Raw genomic sequence first — 7701 nt, 5'->3', positions numbered from 1 at the left:
GTTCTTGTGGGAGCAAGTAATCTCACAATTCGACTGCCCCATCGAACTAGTCAGTGACCAGGGCACACACCATCAATGAAGTGATAGCGCATCTCATATCCACCTTCCTAATTATCCATCGGAAATCCTCTCCATACTACCCTCAAGCAAACGGCTAGGTAGAATCCACGAATAAGATTCTTGTTAATGTCCTAACCAAGGTAGTCTTTGCCTTGCGTAGTGACTAGGATAACAAGCTGATGGCAACCTTGTGGGCTTACTGCATAGCTTATAAAATGGCTGTCGAGACCAGATCCCCTTTACGTTGACCTACGGAACCAAAGCAAATCTTCCTGTAGGATTCTTCGTACCTAGCCTAAGAATCGCACTTCAGGAGCGATGGGAAGGAAAGGAGGCATGGACGTGATGCCTAGTTGAACTCGAATGCCTCTCGGAGACTCGCCTTCTAGCCACTCATGCGCTCATATGTGAGAAGGCACGACGCAAGAGTTGGTTTGACAAGCACGTCAAGTAGCACGACTTTGAACAATTCGACTTAGTGCTCTTATACTTAGTTAAGGGGCATAAGCAAAAAATGAAGTTTAGAGATCTTGGACCTTTCAAAGTTTGTGCAATCAGCCGAATGGGCAACATTGAGCTCGAGACTCTAGACAGCGAGAGAATAGGCTTCTTCAATGGCAGTCCTGTCAAGAAGTACTACCCTGCCACACATCCTTTGCATGAGCCACCAATGTTGGAACCGCCTGCCAAAGTACGAGTAGCCATAATCACTGAAATTGATGATGAGGATGAGGAAGTCGTAGAGCCCGCATACCTGCACATCACGGTCACTGCCAAGCGAACATGCGCCTTCAATGCCTTGATTGAAGAGGAAGCAAACTTCAATGTCTTGACTCACGATCATTGGACCCAACTTGACAAACCACCATTACAACCCACTAATGCCAAATTAAGCCCATATGGAGGCCACTAATACGAAGTTCTCAGCAAGTGCACGACCGTTGTTTCTATCGAGTCTGAGACTGTACCAATGATCTTCTACGTGTTGCCAAACACTAAAGATGCATGCACGGAGTCGCTCCTAGGGCGCTCCTAGGGCGAACCTTCAAAAAGAAAACTCGTTGCAATGTTTATTATGAGTTGCAGTGCATCCACCTCGCCATAGGCAACGTTCGCATTGTTACAGCTTTCAGCAAGGTCTACGCAACTTCACCACAGTCCGCAAGGCCACCAATAGAAGTATTAGCAGCCAAATCTAAGGAGGGGGTAGTGCTCGGCCACCACCCACCAATTCTCAAGAACCGCTGCTCATGGCAGCAAAAGCTAAGGCCCAACAGCCTAGGTTTCAATGGAAGCCTAAACATCCGCAACCGCCTCCTAGGAGTCGACGCACACATTCTCATAAGACCCAAAACTCTAAACCTAGGAATCCAAGGCGCAGTCACAGAAATTGGTGCATGATCAAGCAAAGGTGTGTCCCTAAAGCCCTCTTGCACGCGCAAGGCTACTATGAGGGGAATGCCTGGATATGGATCCCTAAAGCCCACACGGCCAAAGGTACCACTCGTACGCCACCCTCAAGCTTGATCACCCCAAGTTCCATAGAACCTCAAAACCATAAGCCGCAGTGCTTTCCAGACCCACATCCATCAAGCTCATCCACGCACATGTCCAAGAGAGTCGAACAAGCCTATTGGCCCAAACGACAGACATTGTCACATGAGCCATCACCCGCTAGAGCCAATCCGAATACAATGATCCATTCTGAAGGCAGCAGTCCATAAGATGTAGCTGCTACTTCCCCAGCCCTAATCTAGGAGGTCCAACCGCAATCTCAAGAACACCCGCAACCGCAACTATTCATTGTCAAAGGCTCTAGTGCTATCAAACCCCAACCACCAGCACGTCTTAAACCCTCCTATGAGCGAAAATCATTTTTGACACTGGCCTTAGATCTAGCCGAAGATACCTGGGATGATGTGGTTGATTGCATTAGATGACTAGATGCCACTTTCAGAGAGCTAGCTCTGAGCTACGACCACTTGGACTCAGGCCTGTTGCACGAACCTTTTGCAACTGAAGTTTGTACGATGCCTTGTTCTTGGGAGATGTTTGAACTTGCATTTGCAAAAGTAGCAACGATGGCCCAATAGCAACGATGGCCAAATCTTCCATGGGTGGTTATTCTCTCTGTTTACTTCTATTTATAGTTTTGTGGGAAACAATTTTCTATTGTGATACAACTTTTTGTAGCTTTAGAGGATAGTGGGATCAGTCTATCACATAGACTCTGCATCAAGATAGTGACATGCTTTCACCATTGAGGGATGCACTTCTTGTAGAAAGTGGCTTTGGCGCAATGAAGATCTCCAATTTTTTAGGAGTAGCAGTAGGGACTCTCCAATCTTCCATTGCTTTTCTTCCTCTTCAACAATGCCACTTCTTCCATTTTAAGCCTCTATTAGTGCTTGTTAATTACACTCTTCCTCGATTGCACACCAAAAACATGGAGCCCCAAGAGAGACACCAAGAAAAATGAGAAATATACTGCAAGAAAATATATCTTATATCATCAAAAAACATGATCTTCATGTTTTAATCAAGTACAAGAAGGAAAAAAACACCAATCTTCTCAAATCTTCACGCGACATCATATAATAATTCTCCCATGCTAGAGCTACATGGTAGCACCAAATATAGCCTAGAAGACATTGTATACCCTTTGGTTTGGTGGGTAAAGAGAGATTCATAATAACCTTAATCTTACTTGTGTCAGTGGAAATGCCATTTTTGGATATAGCATGACCAAGCTAATGTTGTGCTTTACCCAAAACTGGCATTTAAGAGGATTTAGGGACAAGTGATACTATCGATATCTCTCAAAGACAAGTCAAAGTTTCTCAAGGTGCTCCTCCCATCTATAGGATAGACACATAGATCGTCTAAGATAATTCCTAGCCATGTCCTTAAAGATGCTGCACATGAGTCTTTGGAAAGTTGCAAGTGCATTAGTCAACCTAAACAACATGACAATGTATGCAAAGACTCCTCACTCTGTGGAAAAGTAGTTTCTAGTATGTCATCTAGGTGGACTTGTACCTAATTATATCCTAAAAATTGATCTAAGAAGTTATAAGCTTCCTTACCTACCACTTACTCAATTATATGATGTATACAGGGTAGAGGATAATGGTCTCTCAAGGTTACACCATTCAATTTCTTGTAATTGATGCATACTTAGATTTTTTTGTTCTTTGTAAGGACCACAAGAATTGATGATATGCACTCAATATGCTCAATTGCATAGATGAATATAATTTTTGGTACTTTATCAATCTCTTCCCCAACATGATGGACATAGCAAGGATTCATGGGGTTAAAATCTAATCTATTATGGAAATAGGGCCTCCATTGACTAATGAAGCCTATCCCTTGGGATTGGATAGCCCTAGAATAATGTGGTGGGTACTGAGTCAAGGTCCATCATGAAGAGAGGCACTAAAGTGGAAGGTTTGAGGAAGATAAGAGCTGTAGTATCTGCATCTTTCTAACTCATGTGTTCATGGATCGAGTGATACTCCAATTCCTCAGTGAATGGAAATTCAAAGGTTACAAGGATATGTATCCAATATTTCTCATCCTCATGGTAGGGAATATATCTCACCAATGATTGAGTGGTTGCATCGTTATCATTAGACCCACCTTTTAATGGTGTTGAGATAGCATCTAGGTCAACAAGGATTTTTTTTCCAAGATTCCATCTCAATACCTATATCAATTTTGAGAACGTCCATCCTTCATTTTGTGGCGATAGTGCTCAAACACTAATTACACACGGTGACCACAATTATCGTTCCTCCACACACAAAGCTGAATGCATACATATTCACATAGTCCACCTAATGTAGTTTCGACTCTAGGCCACACAAGGCGGTATAGGTCTAAAAAATACCAAATGATACCACCTTCTAAGGCTTTTTTAATCCTTAGTAAAGCTATATTTGAAACTCAATAAGCTTCTCCAAAATTCGAACAATGTCATGCGCATTTTACTCCTTTGATTTGTAGAGAATCTAACCTTGTTGTAATTCCTCCTACTATCCCATTCAACATAACAAGTCGGTTTTTAGCTTCACTCAACCCAAGAGTGTTGAAAGATATGACAAATTATGTATGCTCCAAGAAGAGATGTCCTAAATCCCATATGCACAGTAAGGAGAGTGGAACAACCCAACTATTATAAAGCATTGTACTTGACCATCATTTTCAAGGAGTAATATCATGGCACTTTGTACTTTTAGTTAGTTGTCATTGTCAGTGTCTTACACAAGATTGTGTTTATGAGTCCAAGCTTCCATCTTGGAGCCTAATTCACTTGTGTTACAATCAATCTCTTCATTGCCTATGTCATCATGAGTCTTGTCTCCATCTTCCATCCTCCATAGCTGCCATGCTCTAGATCCATGTTTTGACATGGTATCTGAGGCATGGTGAGCATGGCACAGCTCTATACACTGCTCCTTCAGCCTCTCTTCATTTATACATTGTTAACCATTAGTAGGCACACTAGAGTTCAATATGTTCCCAATGAGCTATAGCCAAGTAGCTGTATGCTGTCCTTGTGTAACTGTAGTAGACGTGCTCTATTTTACAACCAATATTTGACTCAATCATTCCACAAATGAGCTAAGAGTCTCAATACCAATGTTATGGGGTCTTCTTTAATCCCTGACAAGTTGTTTGTCAACTACTGGAGTGTGCTGGTGGCTATCCAAGTTTGAGTCTAAGCAAAAGTAAATGGCCATCATACAAGTGCAATTTAGGCCTAATCACACAGTCTATTGATGTCTTTAGATCTTTTTTTCAACCAGTAACCATAAATTTTTAACACTTAGATAATGCTTGCCTAGCTTTACATAACATTGCTCTTCATTCTTGAGCATTAAAGTATGGAATTTGATGGTTGATGCTGCCCATTACACCCTTAAGAGAAATAGGCACAATTTTTGAGCATCACATTTTCTAATCTGCTGCAAATGCTTTTCATTAATGAGCTCATTAATAAGCTCTAACACATGCCATTGATCCTCTATGCAAGCCTCAAAAAATTCTGACAGTTGCAAGAGCATGACTCCATCTCTCCACTTGAATCACACTCTTTCTACTTGGCAACCATAGCCAGCCTGCAAACCGTGCCTGCTTTGAGCTATCGGATCTCCTCGTGCAGGCCAAATATCTTGAAGCTTCCTTTTGGAAAAGTGTTCCCCTGCAAATTGAAGCTTCTCTGTGGCACTTCAAACATTGACATTTCCTTGGCTATAGCTCAGAATTGGCAAAATTTGAGCTTGCTATGTTAAAACTGGACCTACTGGTTGTCCATACGTTTGTTCTCTCTGCATGCAATGCAATTGACCCTACTACCATAGGGCATCTCAAGCTTGGCTAATAAGCTTCCTCCAACTCAAATATTTTACTGAATCATTCATCCTACAGTGCTGCTACATAAAAAAAACTAGTTGCCTGCCTGTCAAACCCTAATCCACCACAGCTTGCTAGTTTCAAACTCTTTTTCCACTTCATTTTCTAATTGTTCTCAACACACTAAAGCCTCTGACACTTGTATATGATTAGTTTCCAACAAGTGCAAACCTTAGGAAGAAGATTTGGAGCAACCCACCTGAAGATGAGGTATCATCAAGCTCAACATAAATTCTTGAAGCATAGTATCTCTTGATACTAATCTAGTGCTTCTGAGCATGTGTGTTTTCTTAGCACATTCAAGAACCAACTCATTTTGCTAGTTATTCCCAGTTGTTGGATGATGATTCCTAGTCATGTCAATGACAAACAAAAAGATTTTTAATATGGAATGCCCAATTGATTAAATCCCTTGCAAGCCTCAATCTCATTGTAAACGGATAGACGTTGCCCGAGTATACTCGTGGTAATACCTCCTTCAAAATGTTTGAACTTGAGCAAATGACCAAATTCAATGGTGAAGCCTTTCATGCCTAGAAAGAAAAAACAATGTACCAGCTCATGAGGAAGGATCTTTGGAATCTATTTGAGGATGACACAAAAGATGTAGATAGCAAGAAGGAAGATGATGAAGACATGATCATTGAAGAAGTCCAGCTCAAGTTAAAGGAGTGGAAAAAGATGAACAACAAGGCTCTAGGCATCATTGCATGCTAGGGACTATTCATGATGTACTGCACCATATCTGCGGCATCAAAGATGAAAAAAGGGCATGGAATGAGCTTGACAGGATCTTTGGAACTCAATCTAAAAACTCCAAGGTAAAACTACTCATGCAATTCTACAAACTGGATGTAAAAGATAGTTCTTCTATGACCATGCACATTAATAAGTTTAAGAGTTTAAAAACTCAACTTGCTACTCTAAAGAAGAACATTGATGAAGATGAAGCCATAGTAGTATTACTAGCGAGGGTAAATCAAGTTATATGAGAACCTTGTATCTACCTTAAGTAATGTTCCAAATCTCTCAATTAAGGACATTGAGCACTCTCTACTTGATGAAGAAACTAAACATAAAAACAAAGATGCAAAGGGAACTGTCTCAACATAGAGAGAAAGTCTATTGTACACCAAAGGAAATTATGGAGCAAAGGGCCGAGGCCGAGGATTCAACTCTAACAACAAAGATTAGATGACATGTGATTATTGTGGTAAGACTAGTCACATAGCCAGTGAATGTTTCCATCGTAAAAGAGCACAACAGGTGCAAAATGGCAACCATCAAAGTCAGTTCATGAATAAAGAAGATGCTTTTGCTATCAACGATAACTCTGGAATTTTTTTTTGAAGAAATTATCTTTCCCATAGTGTGTGTAAAAACCCTTACCAAAATGTAAAGTTTCAAGCCTTAACTTAACTAGGCTGCCAAAGAGCTAGTCTCCCAGCCCATGTATACATGTAGGGGGGGAAAAAGCCAGCAAGGGTAGGAACTCATCATTTGAGGGAGGGTGTTGAAAGATATGACAAATGATATATGCTCTAGGAAGAGATGTCCTAAATCCCATATGCATATAGTGAGGAGAGTGGAACAACCCAACTACGATAAATCATTGTACTTGACTATCATTTTCAAGGAGTAATATCATGGTATTTTGTACTTTCAATTAGTTGTCATTGTCAGTGTCTTACAAAATATTGTGTTTATGAGTCCAAGCTTCCATCTTGGAGCCTAATTCATTTGTGTAACAGTCAATCTCTTCATTGTCCATGTCATCATGAGTCTTGTCTCCATCTTCCATCCTCCATAGCTGCCATGCTCTAGATCTATGTTTTGACAAAGAGGTGTCCCATCAATAGCCCAACCCCATCCTCAGTTCTGATCTCAATGGCTCACCCACCTAGGATATCCTTCCCAAAGTTATAACCTTGTGATAGTCATAGAGATCAAACTCCCTACTATCTTCCTGAATATAGTAGGGTCTTATATTTCATCTCCAACATCAACACTCAATTTTATATTTTGCTCTAATATCACTGAAAGATGCTTACATGACATCATACCCTCGATCATAATATACTTAGATAATATATCCAAGTCGTACTACATTTGAGATAGCCTTATACCATTAGCACATTTGATCATCTCACTGCCAAGAAAGTACCTTAGCTTACCCAAATCCTTCATCTCAAAATTTTGCTTCAAAAGGGCCTTGACATTAGC

This window comes from Lygodium microphyllum, chromosome 9 (genome assembly GCF_053477565.2).
Source record: "Lygodium microphyllum isolate KBCC chromosome 9, Lygodium_microphyllum_v1.1.10, whole genome shotgun sequence".
NCBI classification, from domain to species: domain Eukaryota; kingdom Viridiplantae; phylum Streptophyta; class Polypodiopsida; order Schizaeales; family Lygodiaceae; genus Lygodium; species Lygodium microphyllum.
This window is presented reverse-complemented; position numbering follows the sequence as displayed.